The sequence below is a fragment of the Mirounga leonina genome, unplaced genomic scaffold, assembly GCF_011800145.1.
Source record: "Mirounga leonina isolate KUSES-001 unplaced genomic scaffold, KU_Mleo_1.0 Mir_174, whole genome shotgun sequence".
NCBI classification, from domain to species: Eukaryota; Metazoa; Chordata; class Mammalia; order Carnivora; family Phocidae; genus Mirounga; species Mirounga leonina.
The window spans coordinates 37,504,077-37,525,039 of record NW_023270451.1 but is presented as its reverse complement, the minus strand read 5'-3'; the positions used below and the strand labels follow the sequence as shown (position 1 = coordinate 37,525,039).

Sequence of the window (20,963 nt, the reverse complement as noted above, 5' to 3'; positions counted from 1 at the left end):
AGGATGAAGTCAGGGGCAGAGATAGAGGCCAAAGGCTGGGTGAGGTCTGTGGATCTCTCAGAGATCTGAATTGGCCTGAGGGGCACAGAGCCCATCACTCACCCAGAAAGGCAGCTACATCGAAGAGGACAGAGGCTAGGATGGGCTAGGCTGTACATGTGAGGATAAGGAGAGCTAAAAATCCATTCTCCTTCCCCACACCTTCCCCAGCTCCCGAGCAGGGAACAGAGTCACACTTCTCACAAGGTTTCATCTGTGGTTCCTAGAAACCTTGGGCAGGCAGTGAGTGGGGCATAACCCCTGGTGCTGCCTGACCCCCCTTCCCCAGCTCAGGGCTTCTCTCCTCCTGCGAGCACTGAGGTCTGCAGGATGTCAGGCAGGGATACAATCCCCTTGACCACATCATTCTCACCTACCACAACAAGTCAGTGAAGTTCTGCTTCCACCAGCCTGTTGCTGCTGGTCTCCAGAGTCTCATGCAGGTAGCACTTGAAGACACCCTCCAACTAATGGGATCGATGTTGTAGGGCTTTGGTCCCAGACACTTTTAGGTTGTTGTAGGTCTTTTCTGCTGCCAGACTGATAACATCAAACTTGGAGTAGATGTCCGCCACATACCTTTTCTCATCTACCACTGGCGGTGCTGAGACTCGGTGTTGTACAAAGATGCTCAGAGCCACATAGATAGCGGTGGTGGTGCGGACCATAACAATGTTGGCAGAGGTACCAATCTGTAGGTCCTCCAGAGACTTAGACATGAACTCTGGCTTGGGAAACTCAGTGATAAACCATTGGAAGAATTTGAGGATGCGCTTGTCAGTGAAGATGTATAAGGTGTTGCCTGATTCCAGGTCAATAACTGGCAGCCTGTGGCTCTTGTTTCAAGTTATTGAGGAGACAACATCACACAAGGTGGCATTAGGAGAAATGCAGGTGAGTGGTTTGAAGGAGTCCTGTCGGTGCATCTCGCTCCAAGTTTCTATCTTGTGTTCTTCCAGCTCATAGATCTGCTCCGAGGCTGATTTAGAGTAGCGATGCGGATATGGATGAGACTGGTGATGGCCAGCATGCCTACAAAACTTCGCTTCTTACTAGCCCACAAAGGGGCAGCTCGTACACCATTAGTCACCAAAGCAAAGACAGCTTTTTTCACCTGCAGGGAAGTATCAAATACAACCAATTTGGAGCTCGTGGGAATCAGGTCATCGCAGCGATGAGACTTCACGAAGGAAGTATACACACTCTTTTTGGATTCTGGGGTCTCTTGAGGATGCTCATTTTCCAGAGCTGGGGACCTGTCTGAAGAAGTGACCGCCTCCATTTCAAGAGGAGCTGACTGGATTGGCTCGCTTGAGGAAGCTCTCGCACCACACTTTTTATTGCAGATCTCTGAGGTTCGGGGTAAGGCAAAAGTTGACAAACTAGGACCGAATCCAGTTGGCTGCCTATTTTTGTAAATAAAAATTTGTTGGGCCACAGCCATGCTCATTGGTCTGTGGATCATCTGTGGCTGTTCTGTGCTACAGTGGCCATGACAGGGGCTGTTGGGACCACAGAGCCTAAGATACTTACTATCGTGCCTTCTACAGACGTTTGCCAGTCCTAAAGGTGAGAAGGGAAAGGCTTTTCTTATTTTCCCATGTGAAAGGACAAAACGAAATTACAAAGAGGCGATGGAGGTATTGTTTTCTTTCTGGTGTGTTTCTCAGTGTTATAGGAACTTTCTCTAAAAACGTATATTTAATTAAAAAAAATATTTTTAAAGATTTTATTTATTTATTTGACAGAGAGAGACACAGCGAGAGAGGGAACACAAGCAGGGGCAGTGGGAGAGGGAGAAGCAGGCTTCCCGCCGAGCAGGGAGCCCGATGTGGGGCTCGATCCCAGGAGCCTGGGATCATGACCCAAGCCGAAGGCAGATGCCCAACGAATGAGCCACCCAGGCGCCCAATTTAAAAATATTTTTAAAGATTTGACTCAAATGCTATTTCATCCATGGAGTCTTTTTTTTTTTGGCAGCAAAGCTTGAGCAATAGCAAAGTGATAGTATAAAGCTCCCAAGGAGGGAGGGAACCTGAAGTAGTTGTCCCAGGAGTTTTCTAAGTCTAGGGGTTTTTATGGGCTTGTTAGTGGGCTGTTTTAATCTGATGAACCCTCCCTGCGCCTATCATCCAATCAGATTTTTGTCACCTATCTATCATCTGTGAAAGGGTGGAGGACTCCTCCAGGGTGGTGTAAGATCCTTTTAAGTGTGGTTTCCTCTTAGGGTGGTGGTGGGGGGAGCCCTTGTCCCTGCCTGCCTGCCTTCCAACTATCCTTCATCATTCCCCCCTGTGAAGAGGTAACCCTAACTGCTGTTAGGGAAGAAGGGCAATGACCCATCGTAGCTACTTCCTGCTGGTCAGGGGCATTGGATGGGGTGGCAGTCAGGGTTCCTCTCATCCTGATCAAGGGATCCCCTGTAGATGTTTGGTTTTGACCTTCAGGTGAGGCTCCATCTGAACCACCATTTGGAGTTTGACTTTTATTGCTTAGTTGTCCTTAACAATGGTGGAGATCCCAGAGGAATCCCCATAAATGTTGCAGGATTTTTTCTCCATTTGTGCCCACGGTTCTTGGTCTCGTGGCTTCGAGGAATGAAGAGGTACACCAGACAGAGTGGTGGGCAGCAAAGCAAGGTTTATTGAGCAAGAGCAAAGTGATAGTACAAAGCTCCTGAGGAGGGAGGGGACCCGAAGGGGTTGCCTCCCTGAAGCATTCTGCTATGGTCTGCTTCCTATATGTTTCCATGTAATGTTAGACTTTTCTACATTAGTAGTTATCATACTGCATAGCAATCATTGTTTCCATATGTCTCCCAGACAAGACCATGAACTTCATAATGACAGAGACATTGGGCTGAGTGCTTTTTTAGGGCCTAACCCAGAACACGATGATTTTATAGCATGTTGAAAGAAAGTACTTCTTTACCTTTATAGTTTACAGAATATTTTCATCATGATTATTTAAGTACCTTACTAATTTTACTCAAATGTTGCCTAATCAGAGAAGGCTTCCCTGAACATCCATAAAAAATAGCAGCTCATTACACTCTAACCACTTTATTCAATTATTTTTATAATGCATATAACTACTTGATATAGTAATTGTTTATGGATGGCTCTTCTCCCCTCACGTCCCTATAATGTAGGCTTCCCATGGCTAAATACTTGGGTATCTACAGTTCAGTGCTCTATCCCATTTCCTAGAACACTGCCTAGAACATAAACTCATTAGAGTAGTGCTATCCCTATCCTCATTTTACAGATAGTAAGGAAACGAAGATGGAAGACATCATTTTTTGTTTTTAAGTAGAAAGGATCTTATTTGAGTTACATACAATTGTCTTGTTTCTTTTTCCTTGGAAAATAAAGACTAACTTGCACATTTAAAATTTCCTATATGTTTATCATTTTTGAGGAAGATAATTTTATCAAGCTATGGCCTCTTTTCTAAAAGAACATCTTTTCTTTTGCATTTAATGATCTATTATGTATTTTTATTATTTTTGTGGTTTTAAGCAAATTTTTTCAGCTTTACTGGGTACAACTGACAAAGCTGTAAGATACTGAAAGTAGAAAGACATGATAGTATGTATATGTATGTATATACTGTAAAAGGATGAACACATCCATAACCTCACATATTTACGATTGTTGGATCAAGGAGTAACAAATGAGGACAACAAGAGACAAGAAACGGGGGAGGGGGCAAAGACAGAAGAAAGAAATTATATTCTTTGAGGATCAAATGTGTCAGGAGGAACATTTAGCTAAAAGGACAGAAAACGAAAACCGTCTATGTCTCCATTGTAAGAGTAGAGATAATAGTACCAGCAATACTGTTATTTCATAGACTATAAGTAGCTATTGTGTATAAGATGCTCATTTTATGTACCACTAAGAAAGAAAAATATTTCCAATTAATCTATGATATGCCATTGATTAGTATGTGCATCCTAATCTCAGAGTTGCTAAAATGGAAAAAAGAACTGTAAGAATCGATGTGATGAAGTTAACCACCTGCTCTACCCCCTGCCCTACCAACAGCGACTATCATTTCTCAGTTGTCTACTGGCTTTCACAACTGCCCTTGGAGTTTATTGTCCTTATAACAATTTCTGCCTTTTTTTTTTTTAAGATTTATTTATTTTAGAGAGAGAGAAAAAGAGAGAGAGAGAGCAGTGTTGGGGGGAGGCTGAGAAAGAGGAGAGACTCCCAACCAGACCCCCTGCTGACTGCGGAGGCTGAGGTGGGGCTTGATCTCATGACCCTGAGATCATAACCTGAGCCGAAATCAAGAGTTGGATGTTCAACTGACTGAGCCACCCCGGTGCTCCTGCAACTAATTTTTAAACAATTTATTCATAAGTATTTAATGATCATCTTTGTATAACCTGTTTTGAAAACATTACCATGATATTATGTCAAAAATTAAATTTTGTGCTAAAAATTAAAAATAGTATATCAAAAATTAACAATAATCCCTTTATATCATCTGATACTCAACTTTCAAGTCCTTGATGTAAACATTTAAAAAATAACTTTGAGATACAATTCACATGCCCTAAGATTCACCCTTCTGAAGTGTACAGTCCAATGACTTTTTAGTATATTCACAAAGTTGTGCACACGTTGCCACTATCTAATTTCAGTACATTTTTACCACTCATTAAAAAACATCCCATAACCATTAGCAGTCACTCCTCATTTACCCACAAACTCCCCAGTCCTAGGCAGCCATTAATCTTTGCTTGTTTCTGTGGATTTACTTATTCCAGACATTTCAACATAAAAGGAATCAAGCAATATCTGGACTTTCATAGCTGGCTCCTTTCACTTAGCATGCTTTTCAAGGCTCATCCATGTTACAACACTTATCAGTACTTCATTCCTTTCTGTGGCTGAATATTAATCTCTTGTATGGATCTACTACATTTTGTTTAACCATTCATTCATCAGTTGATGGACATTTGTGTTGCTTTGACATTTTGGCTATGATGAATAATGCTGCTATGAACATTTGTTTATGAGTTTTGTGTGGACATACGGTCTCAATTCTTTTGGGTATATATGTAGGCATGGAATTTCTGGGTCATATGGTAACTCTATGTTTAACTTTTTGAAGAACTGCCAAACTATGTTCTGTAGGGACTCTACCATTTTATTCTCAGCTGCAATGTATGAGGGCTCCAATTTCTCCATATCTTTACCAACACTTGGTATTGTTTGTCTTTTTTATCATAGCCAGCCTAGTGGATGTGAAGTAATCTCCGTGTGGTTCCATTAATTTTTTAAGTATCAGTTTCTAAGACTGAAAAAAAGTGTATATATATATACATAATTATATATATATAATTGATCATGACTGTGTTCTCTGAAAATTTGGCAAATTGTCTTTAAAGCCACATGTGTACACATCCACCTCTCTTAAATTTCCAGGGCTTGATCTGATGGATATTAACAACTACTCCTGTGAGTAAGTTGGTAGGAAAATCATCATCTCCAAGAGATATGAGCTGAAAAAGGCTGCCAGCCAAACATAAATCATCCTATTCGAGGTTCAGTGCTTTATTACCAGGTCACTCTGCCCAGGGATAAGGAACGGAAGAAATAAGAGACAGGAAAGACTCACCGAATTGTAACCTCCATTAGAATATCTAAATTTAACACAGAACCTGCACCAACAGTATGTCTTTTTATGATTTGTTCCTTTCACTTTTAAAGGCAGGAAGGTGACAATAAAAAGACTCTGTATCATGTAAAATGACACGTTTTATTTTTCATATTTGTCCCCCAAAGAGGTAGCATTGCAAAGAAATAGCATCTTGCTGAGAGCCAAAGTACTTCCATCATTTATGAACTCTTCATGGCACTGGCAGAAAGGCAAATATTTCAGTTCTCAAAAATCAAGACACATTTAACACCGAGTCTTGTTATAAATTGTGTATGTACATGCGTATAGAGATCCATTTTATATCAGATCCCTCAGCCATAAGAAATCATCATGTACTGCTGTTTGTCAATCAGAACAAGACTGTAATGTTTATATAAGAAGTTCCTTTTTGATGAAACCATGGACAGAAGCAAAAGGACAACAAAATATCAGCCCCCACGAAAACCCAAACTAGTTGACCCAAACACCCACATTCTGATCCTTCAAATATCTATTGCATGAGTTATCTCTTTGATACCTGCTCTTGGAAAAAAGAAAGGAAACAAAAGGAGATCTTTTAAGTTGTTAAGTTGCAACCCTTAAATGTATATTTTATCAATAAGGTATTCCTATTTTTTATTTTTTTCCCAAATCAATCTTTCATGCCCATATATTGAGATTCTAAGATCAGTCGATTACTTGACACTTTTTTGAATATCCACTGTGCTAATTCATTGCACATATACTGAGTACCTACTATGTGTAAGGCACCAGGCAAGGTTATTCTTCTCTTGTTGGTCCAGCTAACATTAACAATGAGAACTTTCTTGCTGTCTAGAATGTTCTGACAAGGTAATTGTATCACCTCATCCTTCATGTACTTTAAATCGTTTTGCAAAGCTCACTTCATAGTTGAGGAACACCCTATCTAAAAATGAAAAACCTCCCTCCCTTCCATACCTCCAGCTTAAACCATTCTCCTACACTGTCTTGTTTTTCTTCAAAATACTTATTACCACCTAATCTCATTTAAGTTAGTTGTTCATTTAATTGTTTTCCCCACTATAATGTAAGCTTTATGGGGGCAGAGATTTTTGTCTCTTTTCTCCCCCCCCCCATTATTTTATTTCCAGGATCTGAATAACCCTTGGCATTTAGTGCTCAATAAATAGTTCCCGAATAAACAAATGAGTGACAATGGCCACTATTTACTGGGTAGTCATAGTTTTTGACTTCCGAGATGTCTTAGATTTTTTTTTTTTTTTATAGCATGCATTTATTAGTCCTTTCTTAACTTTGATTTTGACTTTGGATAAACTTACACTTTTTCATTTTTCCAGTTTCTTCTTTTCCAGTTTGCTTCTTTGTTCAGGAGCCCTTCTCTTTCATCCTCTATGTTGTCCTTTGTTATCTAAGGTGCTTTCCTGCTTTCTCCGTGTTGATGAGGTTCAGCACTAACCCTCTCCATTTAATCCTGCACTCTACTGCCTATAGGTCATCTCCACCTTGAGCACCTCAAACAGAATATGTCCCAAACAGAAATTATCACCTTCCCCCAATACCTGCTGTGGACTAATAAGCTCCATCTTCACTGATAACATCATTAATACTCAGTCTCCTAAGCTAACAATGTCTGAATCCTCAGTTCCTCTTTCTGACGATCTGATGAATGCAACCTCTTCAACATCCTGGACCCTACTTTCTCCACATCCACACTGCACTATCTTAGCCCAGACCCTTACCCTCCCGCTCTGAGGCAACTGTACCCTCCTCTAAGAGAGGAAATCTCAGGGACTTACCGCAGCTAGCTACATTTGGAGGAGAGAGGATTATGTCTTTCCATGGCAAGTTACAACAGCTTATGCAGCATTTGGGGGGAGGAAGCTGTATTGCTACACAATCCTATGATCAGAAAAAAGCTAAACATAACCACATGTGGGCTAGTCACGGAGGGGTAGGGGTGCAGTCATCTCTGAGATGGCTGGTGAAAATGAGAAAAGCAAACCCTGACTTGGGGATCTGGCCTAACAGCTGGGTCTCTATGTGGTTAGCAGCCCACCTGGCATTCATAGCTAGGTCATGGTGTTCTCAGAATCTCCCAGAACCCCAAAATCTGATAGGGTCACTCTTTGATTGTGATCAAGTGACACCAAAAAACCACACACACACACACACCCCCAAAAAAACAAAAACAAATTTTATAACCTTATCTAAGCACAGATGAAAACAGGGTCATGGTGTAAACCACAAAATGCCACATGTCCCTTCTCCCAGTTCATCCGAGTGACTGCTGCTGCCATAACATTTGCAGCTTTAGCCTCATTCTAGTCTTCCCTTATCCTAGATATGATTAAAGATACCCAATCAGAGAATTACCTCCACTTCTGGAGAGCATCCAATCCCCTGAAAAGACCTGCTTTCTTGAGGGGTGCCTGGGTGGCTCAGTTGGTTAAGCAACTGCCTTCAGCTCAGGTCATGATCCTGGAGTCCCAGGATCGAGTCTCACATCGGGCTCCCTGCTCAGCGGGGAGTCTGCTTCTCCTTCTGACCCTCCCCCTTCTCATGCTCTCTCTCATTCTCTCTCTCAAATAAATAAATAAAAATCTAAAAAAAAAAAAAAAAGACCTGCTTCCTTGATCCCTTCCCCAAATCAACTACCACCAGCTCAAATCCCATAAAAAGTGCTTTCCAACACTGTCTTACTGAGATGGCTCTCAGATCCTCACAGTGTGCTTTCTCCCTTGCTGCAAGGAACCACAGCCCCAGCTGGGCTAACTCTAGCTTTATTCTTGGTAGTCTCTGGCTGCAGGGCGTGAACTCTGGTATGGGAATTCCACTCTATATTTGAATGAACCAATCAAGTCGTTGCTTTTAGGCAATATTAGAGGCTGAGTAGGCAGAAATAAGATGGGTGGCTCAAATTCAGGCTGTAACTCAAATGCTTGAGAACATTTGAATTAAGCAGTCTTGAGAAATCTAGTTCCAGAGTAAATATATGGTTAAAGAAAAGATACCACTTGCTACTTTAGAATCCCATGGATTACTGAAATAAATCCTTAAGACTTTAGATAATGTACACCTTTAAAGAATGTGTTCTAAAGTTGGAAAGAGGAAGCAATAGCTGGCTACCTTGGATGTTGGTATGATGTTCTGGCTTTCCTCATTAATATGAAAAATATTTCTCAAGTGTTCACTATGCTCTGAGCATTTTTATAGGCATTGGAGACATAGGAGTAAACCAAATACACAAATTCCCTCTTGCTGTCTTGGATTTATATTATAATTGGGTATGAAAGGCAATACAAATAGATATATAAGTCTGAAAAAAGGAAAATACCAGCAAGTACCAAGTAATACGAAGACTGTTAAATTAGGGAAGGTTAGAGCGTGTCTTGACAGTTCCTGTAGAAAGGATGATATTAGTGAAGGCTTTTCTCAGGAGGTGACAGTCAAGCAGAGATCTGGATATCAAGAAAGAGCCAGCTCCGCATAGATCAGAGTGAGGGCATTCCAGGCAGAGTGACTGTGTAGAGCAAAACCTCTAAGGAACTATGAGGACTGTCCTAGTTTGCTTGGGTTGCTGTAACAAACTACTGTAGGCTGAGTGGTTTAAATAACAAGTATTTATTTCTCACAGTTCTGGAGGCTGGGAAGTCCAAGACCAAGGTGCCAGCAGATCTGGTCTACCTTCCCTGATCGTTGGTTAAACTGTCAATGGTGGAAGCCTAAGACATACAATGACAATAGACAATGAAGACCCCTCCCCCTGGGAGCATCAATAGGAAGTTCTGTCTCAAGTCTGTGGAACTATGTGGTAGTCATAAAACTGATTTTCATCACAGTTAAAGGTAGGAATACTGAATCTGTTTAATTTTTTCAATTAAAATATTATAAATCACAGACCAGAAAATTTCCCCTTCTCAGTCTTAAATTTTGTATTTCTCCAGGAGATGGACATTGATACTCTTGGCTTCCACTTAAGAAACCTCTCATAGTGGTTTCTGAGTCTTTCCCAGCCTTGCTGAAGACAACGAGCAAACAGGAAAATGGAATCTGAAGGCAGTCAACTTATTTCCGGAGCCAACAGCCCTTATGTTTGTTCTACTTAAATTTCCATGTCCACTTGACCTGAATGTACTACCTTGAGACTCCTCCATGCAAAAGATTTAGATGCTGCCACGTACTCAGTAAACATACAAGAGTGCCACCAACTAGTTGTGGGAAAACCTACGTTTGTCAGTCAGAAAGGAACGGCAGTGGTGCTTAAGTAATAATAGTGTCCCAAAGGTGAAGTTTATTTCTCTTTGTTGGGTCTCTGGGTGTCTAGTGGTGGGTTAGCCACAGATACGGTCTGCGGTCTCCGTCATGAGGTCAAGCTCAGTCAAGTCCAGTTATTCTAGAAAAACAGCACAACGAACCCTTTAGTGGATAAACAAAAACCACGTAAATACCAAACTGACACCTTACTGTATCTAGGTATGCAGCTTCCTTGAGGTTCACGTGGTAATATACAGACATTTAAGCCTGATCATATAGAGATTGTGGGATGATTGTCTGAGAAGATGGGTCTTAATACTGTGGACACCCTGAGGAGAAGAGCAACACCTTTGGACAAGGGTTTTTTAACTTGGTTGAGTATCAGATTCCCCGAGGGGCTTTAAAATCAATCAGTTAATTTAATATATACATTGCAGCAGGTTGAATTATGGTCCCCAAAGATGCCCACTTCCTAAACTCCAAACATGTGATTATGTTACTTTAGGGACTTCACAGATGTGATCAAATGAAGGATCTTATGATGGGGAGATTATCCTGGCTTACCTGGTGGACCCAATGTAATCACAAGGTCCTTATCAGAGTGAGGCAGGAAGGTCAGAGTGAGAAAAGGACAGGAGACTGAGGCAGAAGTCCTAGTGATATAGGGTCATGAGCCAAGGAATGTGGATATCTTCTAGAAGCTAGAAAAGGCAAGCAAATGGACTCCCTCCAGGACTTCCAGAAAGAACATAGTCCTACCTACTCATTTAGACTTCTGACCTCTGAAATTCTAAGAGAATAAGTTTTGCTTTATGTCACTAAATCTGTGATGTATTACAGAAGCGCTAGAGAACTAATAGATACACTTTTCTAGACTCCATCTCACAAATCATAAAGGTAATGGTTGTTTGTCACCACAGTGACATAAAATAAAGATACAAAGAAGAAAAATCCCCACCTACTCCATTCCGTACCTCCCCAAACCTCATTCCTAGCTCTTTAGTTAACTAGTTTTTAATTTATAGCAGTTAAGTATTAAGTATCAAGGCCTTTTAATTAGCTTACATTGCCCTACTACCATGTTCTTTCACTGAAAATGGCAGATTGCACAAATGGCCAAAAATCACTTCCCTCTCTCTATCCAGGTCCCTTTGAAAAGTGACTTACAGCAGTTCCCATCCAGAGGTGGATTTTACCTTCCGTACTAACTCTGGGCTTGGTCAGGTGACTTGGTTTGGCCAATGGGACAACCGCAAACAGAGCTCAAGCAGAGGCTGTTGGGAATTCTGCTATTATGTGACTAGGCCAAGCCAGGCCAACCCACATATAATTTATTATAAAGCAAAAAGTAACTCACCAATTAACTAAAGCTTTTGACACCTTTTCAGGTGCCAGAGGATTTTGATTTTTCTCTCTGGGTCTGAATTTCTGAATAGAATGATATGCAGATAAAATCTACATCAAGCTGAGGCACCCTATAGTTCAGTGTCAATAAGTAGTCACATCCAAAGATACAATGGGAAAACAAACAAGCAAATAAATATGTAGGTTAAATGAAAAGCAACTAAAACATTTTCTGAAGGTTCTTGAGCAAATGCCAAAGGGGAATTACATTCATAATGCACTGCAAAACTTAAGATCTTCTGTGCCAGGTTTTTTTTTTTTAATTTCTAAAAAAGATTTTATTTATTTATTTGAGAGCGAGGGAAAGAGAGCACAAGCCGAGGAAAGAGGCAGAGGCAGAGGGAGAAGCAGGCTTCTCGCTGAGCAGGGAGCCAGACACGGGGCTCGATCCCAGGACCCTGGGACCACGACCTGAGCTGAAGGCAGATGCTTAACGACTGAGCCACCCAGGTGCCCCAACCCAGGTGTTTTTCTTCTCAGTATCTCCCACACGTGCCAGCTGCCTCCAAATCCAAAAGCTCCCTCTTCTCTCTTCTGAAGTCTCCAAAATCTTTCTTACACCACGCACTGCCCCTCATTGCTCAGGTCTACTTCTTTTGGCCCTCTTTCTAGAGTAACTCCCTGTCTTTTCCAATGTAAATTAGCAAGCCAGCAAGTACTCATCTGTTTTTGAACTTGTCCATTACCCTGATGTCAACTTCGTATCAACTGACGTCAGGAATGAAGCTGGAAAGATGGAATAATCTGTACCAGTGTGTGTGGTGTGGGGGGTGTGGGGGTAGGGGGGGAGCCATGGAATGTCTGTGACTATTCCTGCTTCTGTCTCATAAGAACTTTGGTGAATAAAGACACTGATAAAACTTATAGCTCAGTTTGAATGAAATGGCTAAGATTATGGCAAATTAATTTAAAAGCTTTCTGGAAAAAAAAATGCAATAATATACAATGAAAACCTCAGAGGATCTCAAGTGAACCTGGAAATTGTTGGCGATTGTGGGTGATGAATTAAAATAAGCCATAATCTTGATATTGATAGACAAACATGTTATTATTAAACATGTTTTGTTAAAAATCTAAGGAACCATGCCAGAAGAAAAGAGTAATAGACATAATTTCTAAGCCACTCAAGTAGGAAGACCTCTAAGATTATTCAATCTGTCCAGTTCAAGAAAAGAACTATTTCAATTAAAATAATGTTAGTCTTCTAAACCAATTTGGGATGAACTGGTATCTTCATAGTGTTTAGGCTTTCATGCAAACAAATCTTTCAATATTTCCAAAAAAAAAAAAAAAAAACAAACTTGTAGTTTCTTTCTTATAATTGCTGCACATTTTCTTTTGCGTTTATTCTAGGTATGTTGCTATACATCACCATAAATAAGGTATTTTTAACATTTTTATATTTATTTAAAATAGTACATTTTCACATTGCACTATCACTTTAGCGAAATTCTTAATGATTCGAAGAGATTTTCACTTGCTTTCTAAGTATATAATTCTATTGATTAAAAATAATCATTCTTCTCCTCCTTCCACTAGTTATGACTCTTATTTTTATTTCTTATGAATTGGCCACAATACTCAGAAGAATGTTATATAATATTTGAGACAGGACATCCTTTTCTTTAAAATTTTAATGGAAATGCCTTTGGTATTTCACCATCAAACATGATGTTGGTTCTTGGCTAATGAGAGAAACTACTTATTCAAGTTGAGGAATTAGCTCTTTTTTGGCCAAAACTTAAAAATAGTTTTACAAAACTAACAGTAAAAAATTAATGAATATTGAATGTTGAATTTACAACAAATCTTTAAAGCAACTAAAATAGATCAAAACATATTTTAATATAACTTCAGTGTGTCTAGTTAGGCTAAAGTCTTTTATAAATAGTACACAAGAGGTAGGAAATCTCTCCACAACGTGTAGGAAATTTATAATAAATAGCAGTGTGAAAGTACAACAGGAATGTCGTGTTCCTGCTCTTTTTCTCTTCGTTTAAGCATAATAACTCAAGTGCATGCTTTCTAATATTATGCTTATTCAATTATTTTTGAGCTTCTGTCACAAATATTTTTCCCCAGTAGGTTACAATACATCAAATTTGATTAATGCAGAAAGCTCTGACAGATATTTTAGTGAGTTAATTTGTACCTCTTAATGTTGAAATTTATATAGTTAGTTAACATCCTGGCTAAGGCAATAAAACACTGAGAAATAAAAATACAAGCTCGTATGTTTTTTTGTATCCACACCATAAAATTCCACATGTATGAATTCTGTTCATATGTTGTCATCTTATTGGAAGTAACAAATTGTTGTAATATGGATTTCTCTGAGTTAAAAAGTAGCAATCTAAAGACCTAGTTTTGTTTGCTTAGCTTTTCTGGCTTCCGCTTTAGAAAAGATCCTTAAACTAAATCTGTTTCAGTATCTCCATTTGAAGATTTTCCTATGGTTAGTTTTGCATGTAGACTCTCTCTATTCTTTGATTCATTGATTGACAGCACTTATTGAATACCTACTATGTGCTCTACATGCTTGAGATGATTCATGAAGAAAACAGAGTTTCCCCACCCTAGAGAAATGTATATGCCCAAAGACAATAAACAGGAAATATTACATGTGAATTATATGCTGTGTTAGATTCGGTATGTTACGTGATAAGGGGTTGGGGGCAGGGAGGAAGTGCAGAGTGCAGTATAAAAAAAGTCCTCAGTATAGTCCTCACTGGGGTGGGGTTTGAGGAGACTTGACAATGGCAGGGAGTTAGTCAAGTAGATGTTTAAGGGAAAAAGGGTTCCAGAAAGAGGGAAAGCTAAAGCCAATATTCTAAGGCAGAATTACACTAGCTTGCCCGAGAAACAGTAAAGAGACCACTGTGGCTGAGACAGTGTGAGCAAAGGGAAGACGACAAGAATGCAGAAAGGTAATGGAGGGTGATTGAGAATCACTCTAAGGATTTTGACTTTCATGGGGGCCATTGGAGGGTTTTAGGCAGAAACCTGACATCATATAACTTACATTTATCAAAGGTTCTGGTTACAGAGCTAAGAATAGCCTACAGGCGTGAAGGGTAGAGGCCGTAAGATTTGTTAGAAGTTATTTCAATGTCTTGAAAATCAAGATGGGGAAGGCTGCAGGTGGAGCAGGTTTATGCAGAGGAGTGGAAATCAGGATTTCAGTTTTGGACTTGTTGAGCTCCAAATTTCTGTCAGACATTAAAGTAGAGATGCTGAGTAAAGGGTTGGAGATACATGCATCTAGAGCCAGATTTATAAATTTGTAGCCATCAGCATCTAGAAGATATTTAAAACCTTGTTTCAAATCTTAATCCTGTATCCTGGACGATGCACAGAAAAACATTAACTTAACAGATGCAGAAATTGCGGCACAAAGATAAAAGTATAATAATGCCTAAGCCAAATAGATGCAGGATTCTTCCCTGGCAGGGACAGAGAACACACTTAGAGGACTATATTGTATGTGTGGTAAGCAAACAATATAATCAAACATCATAATCAATACAAATTCATCAAAATAAAACTTTACCCACAATCCCACTCAGAAGTCTCAGTTGTCTCCAGTTTCTACATTGTCCTCCAGATCTAATCCATTTTTTTTTAATTTTAATAAGAAGAAAGTTGCAATTTTAAACCAATGTTTTCAGGTATAATTGTGTAACATTTCCTATACTATCTTTCAATTTCCTAATTGTCACTTGGACAGCTGCATATTCTATTGAGTTGACATACCATCATTTCCTTACCTCCAAGTGATATACAAACTTGGCTAAAAGTGTTCTTAAAATTGTGCAAAAATAACAAACCAGGCTTAGGAGGAAAAGACTGCAAGGAAATGTGTCAAAGGTATTAGTCGTCCTTGCTGTCACAGCCCAGATGCGACATCCTCTGGGAAGTTTTCCTTGAAACTTTACCCGGGCTGAGTGCCCTTCCGCTAGGTGTCTAGCACCTCACGCTTTCTGTCACACTGTAGTGGCAGCCTGTGGGGTTGCATCCCTCACACCCTGCCAGCACCGTGGGTGACATGACTCCTGTGAGTTTGCTCATCGTTGTCTACCTGCGGCTCAGTGAACCTCCACACCATCACATACATTGATCAAAGAATCAAGGTTGGATGCTATGCTAGGAATGGACGGTAGAACATCACCATCTCAAAATGTGTGTTCCTGTTTCCCAAATGTCCTTTAACATACACATTTTATAATATTTAAAATGGTTCTCACGTGAGCACGTACAGGCAAAAGACAAGAGTCGGAAAAACGGAAAATCTTGAAAAGAAACTTTTTTTTCCCCTTTCTAAAACACAAACGGTAGCTGTGAGCCCCAGCCCTGAGTAGGAGATACTATTTCTAGCTTTCTGCTCTTCTGGGACTGTACTTCCGGGCCCTCTTGTGGAGGGGTGGGATACAGCCATGTTACTTGTTCTTAAAAAAGAGATGCAAGAAGTAACACATCACTTCCAGACTAGAGTAGTGCTGGTGTGACTCCCTGCAGAGTTTGCTTCCCAACTTCAGACAGTGTCCAGAATGTTCCAGATAGTGGCTTATCTGTCAGCCAGGTCCCAGCGTGAGAATGACATGAAGCAAAATTCCCAGTCAATTGGAGATGGACGTGTTCTATGTGTAAGCAATTAACCTTTGTAATGTGAAGTCATTGAGATTTGGGGGTTGTCTGTTATTGAATTATAGCTTAGCTTAGCCTGATTGATACTCTGACAAACTTTGCTTCATTGTGCCACAAAGAGAGACAGTCATTGAGCTCTAGAAACTTGAAATCTAAGCCCAGGAAAATTAGCTATCTCTCTAAGGACAGAATAAAATGTAAATGCTGAAAGATGACAAGAGGAAGCATTCCAAGGAGCAACCACGGGACCTCGGCGGAAAACCATATAGCCATCTCTCCTGTGGCTTTCATTCAGAGGGAGTTAGACCTACAGTTTTGCTAATAGATTAGTAATTGGATGCAGTTCTTGAATGTAACACTGGGACCTTCTGGACATTTTCTACTTAAGTCCGGAGGTTGTAGTATTGACAAAAATAGGATGTGGCCCATCGGATTACTTCAGCATTTTTTTTCCAGTAGCTAGATTGATACGTATCACTTTCTGAAGTACAGGCAGTAAAAATAAGAGTTGTAAATGTCAGTTTTGATGTGTGTTTTTGTACCTCTGATGATTCCCGGTGGAGGAAACCAGCAGACTCTAAATATGGAAGTGCCTTGCCTTACCTAAGGCCCTACGAGGACCTACATTAATTGGTAGCTTTTAGGGAATCTTTAGAGGAATGCAGCTCCAAGATCATTGTAAAGTACCAAGCTTAGTGTCAAAAGAGCTGGATCTGAGGGCGCCTGGGTGGCTCAGTTGGTTAAGCGACTGCCTTCGGCTCAGGTCATGATCCTGGAGTCCCGGGATCGAGTCCCGCATCAGGCTCCCTGCTCGGCGGGGAGTCTGCTTCTCCCTCTGACCCTCCCCCGTCTCATGTGCTCTCTCTCATTCTCTCTCTCTCAAATAAATAAATAAAATCTTAAAAAAAAAAAGAGCTGGATCTGAGCATCAGCTCTGTCACTCTGAGTTATGATACCATATGAGCCAACTTTGAGAACTTTGGCAAATTTCTTAACTTGTACCTCAAACGCCTCATTGATAAAATGCCATATTAAAAGGATTCTTGTGAAAAGTGCATGAGATAAGGCCCATGAGAACTCAGAGCTATCTGAGGGATTAACATCTTCACTCCTAATGTTCATTCTACTGATCATGTCCCTGACTGAGACTGGCAGCTGTCAGAGATGCATTCAGAGAGAGCTCAATGCTAAATTCATTTTTTAAAAATCCCAAAGGTTGAGTATCAAGCAAGGGCCATTTTGGGTGTTGACTCAGGGATCTGTCCCATGAATAAATGGACACAGTCCATCACATAATTGGCCATTGGTATTCATGGCCAAGCCTCAGACCATGAACTCTGGTGATATCTGTCACTCTGTGCAATTTGGGCAAATTCTCATCAGCACCTTTGGTCTTTGAGAGGGAGTGGCCCACAGCCTTCCTGGTCTTACTGCTTGGCACCTGCAGATGATGAAGAGCCCTATTCACAACAGAGCATTTCTGCAGCATAAATGCTCGGAAGCATGATGCTCATGTTTTAGCTAAAACTTCTGGCTCTACCTGACAACAGCGTGCCTGGGAAATCATCAGTCAACTCTCATCAAGTTCTGACATTCACTGAGCTCACGGTGGAGCCTCACATTTGAGGCAGAAATCGTTTAAAAAAACTGACTTAGAATTAGCATCTTGGTACTGGCTACAATGAAACAGTTCCCAAGCATAGATGATGGAGCATGAGTCTTGAGCACGTACTTCACATCTTCACAATTTAGTATTTCTAGATCTTCTAAGACATTATCTAAGAAGAGGAATGATAGGAAAGAGATTTATAGTTTACTGTGCCCTCCTCCATAACTCTTGTCCTGAGGCTTTACTGAATTCAGTGGCAAAAAAAAAATCTCTCCAAAAAATTTTTGTTGGGTCTTTTAAACTTGTTTCACCTAAAAATTCCTATTCGAATATATTCTAGAAGAGAATTCATCTCAGGTTTCCTTTATATGTGTGGATCAAGATAAGGAGAACATAATTTGGAATTCTCAGTCCTCACATACAGAAGTCTAGCATTTATTTATTTAGTTAGTTAGTTAGTTTGAAGTCTAGCATTTAAAAGAAAGTTTGCCTTTTGTGACAATGTAGGATAGGCTATTTTCGCTCCCTTTGACTTTGAGGTCCTCAGTCAATTTTTTTTTTTTTTTTAGATTTTATTTATTTATTTGACAGAGAGAGAGACAGCGAGAACAGGAACACAAGCAGGGGGAATGGGAGAGGGAGAAGCAGGCCTCCCACCGAGCAGGGAGCCCGATGTGGGATTCGATCCCAGGACCCTGGGATCATGACCTGAGCTGAAGGCAGATGCTTGACTGAGCCACCCAGGCGCCCAGGTCCCCAGTCAGTTAAGGGGGCATTTCCTACCCACATTTATTGAAAACTTACTATTTGCCAGGCACTTTGCATATGCCATCATATTCAAGACTCCCTAACAGCTCTGTGAGGTAGGTACTTTATCCTCATTTTACTAAGAAAAAGCAGCCCAGGGAGATTAATACCTAGGGTCCACTCAGTTGGTAAAGCATATACACCATATGCTAACAGTGTTACTCTGTGGTGGTGATTATCATTATTTCTTATAAACATAGCGTCCTCTTGATCCCCTTTATCTATTTCTCCCTCCCCTCACCCTAGGTGATTTTTATGATCAGAAAAAAAACAATTGGTTTCCATTTTGATAAAAAAACAAAACAGGACACCTGGGTGGTTCAGTCGGTTAAGCGTCTGCCTTCGGCTCAGGTCATGATCCTGGGTTCCTGGGATGGAGTCCCGCATGGGGCTCCTTGCTCAGCAGGGAGCCTGCTTCTCCATCTGCCACTCCCCATGCTTGTGCTCTTTCTCTTTCTCTGACAAATGAATAAAATCTTTAAAAATCAATCAATCAACAGCCCTCAGGGGAAAAAAAAGATACCCCACAATTCGAGCTTCTTTGGTTTCTGAGTTCAAAGGCAAGTTAGTGAAGACAGATGACAGGCTGTAAGTCTCAGGTCTGTTATCTTAGCCAAGTCATTTAACCTGGGCCTTGTTTCCTTGCAGGATTATTACAGAAAACCAAATGGGTGAGTATCCAAAAGTACCTGAGCTCTCCTCAGGGCTATTACTCATTGTCTCTTTTGCAGGCTTTAGAAGGAACATTTTGTTTCCAGGGCTTAGAACTATGACAACCAGCATTTTACAAATAATACTAACAACAACAATGACAAAATCCTGTCCAAACCTCAATGGCTCTTTATTATGTTAAACAAACTGCATGTGCAGGAATCTCAGTATTTTTAAAATCCTCTTCTAAATATTATCTCCATCTATTGAGATATTAGAGGACATTGAATCCCACACCCATGGCATCCGCATGAGGAAATGAACCACGGATTCTCCAAACCCCACTCATTTGTCCCAAAATTTCCTCTGTATCATTTGTACAAATATATTATTCAGCACACTGTTCCACCATTAAAACCACAGTAGATTCATTTGGAATAGGAATACAGAGAGAGAAGTAAGCAAGAAAATGGTCTCATTCTCCTTGTCTCTCTCTCTCTCTCTCTGTAAGAGCTGGTCCCAAAGTCTTTATTGAGTATAAAATATTAATGTCCCAAGACATCTCAAATAAAAATAAATCTTACTTTATAACCAAATAAATATCACAGTGGAAAAATTGAGCATGAGGGTGTACAGATGGGCAAAAGTTAGAACTGTTAGTCCTTGGGTGGTTTTCACTCAAAATGATTGAAGTCTTAGTTAGGCTTTTCACTCTTGAGTCATGACTTATTTTGTCCCACTCCTAGATGCAAAAAATAATACAATTTAGATAGATATTTTATTTAAAATTCAACTATAGCAATAAATTTATCTCTTCCAGATCTGCTAGACTAAAAGCTGACTGCCCTCTGGTGGGCTGTTACTAAAATATTTAGCACCTCTTCAACGGAATTGCTTTATAAAATACTGCACAGTGCCATGAGGCTATTTTGCATTCAATTCATGTGAATAACAAAATTACTTGGGAAAAGGAGAAAACCTTAAAAAGTGAAATACTCTTTATTAATGTAAAAGCAAATTATAACTTGAGGTTAGCTCCTTTCTAACTTTTAAACTTGTTTTTCCTTTAGGTGTAAATTTATTTTAGTTTCAAGCTGCAATTAGAGTGGTGGAGGCAAAGCAAACAATTTTTGGAATTTCATTTTCATTTTTGACATAGCTGCATTTTTGATAAGTATATTGCTTTTCAGCTGTTAAGCAATGGAAAAAATCAAGTGTTCACCACACGTGGGTTCTGTTTCCTGTCGCTACTTAAGTGTAATTTTGCTGTTTGAAAGAAAGAAATAGAAGTAAGATAATTATATTCTTGACAAAAAAAAAAACCGGTTCAGGGAAATAAGGCGCTAAAAAAAAAAAAAAAATACGACATCAAAGTATGACAGCTATGACAGTTATAAATAGGAAAGCATATTTAGGGAGTATTGATAAAACATTTGGGAATTAAAAAAAAAACTCCAATGCTTTCGATCTTGTCATACAACAGGATCTCATTCTCCTCTGTTTGCAATTCCCCCCCTAATACGTAAGCTCCAGTGAGCTGACCTGTCAGGCATGCCAACTAACTGAATATTTTAGTCTTCATCTAGCTATTTGGATTGTATGTATTAACAACCTCTGAGGCATCACTAGCCTCATTTTGTCAGAACATTAGCACTAGCTGAGAATTCCAACTCACAACTGAAAATATTTCCTCAGCACATATCTCATACAAACAAATCGTATGACTCGTACTTGAATTCACATTAACAAAGTTATTTCAAATAGATAAAGATATCTATTTCAAACAGATAAAAGTCAAGAATCAGCAAACTACTTAAAAAAAGAAACTCTTAGAGTTTCTGCAAGGAAAATGAAAAAAAGTACTAAGCAATTAACCTGGTCAATTTCATCAATATCT

The 20,963-nt window shown here is 39.8% G+C and overlaps 1 pseudogene; it reads right to left on the bottom strand.

The window, feature by feature from the left end:
* Window positions 1–329: 329 nt before the first annotated feature.
* On the bottom strand, window positions 330–1,321 carry LOC118021348 (annotated as a pseudogene).
* Between the last annotated feature and the right edge of the window lie 19,642 nt (window positions 1,322–20,963).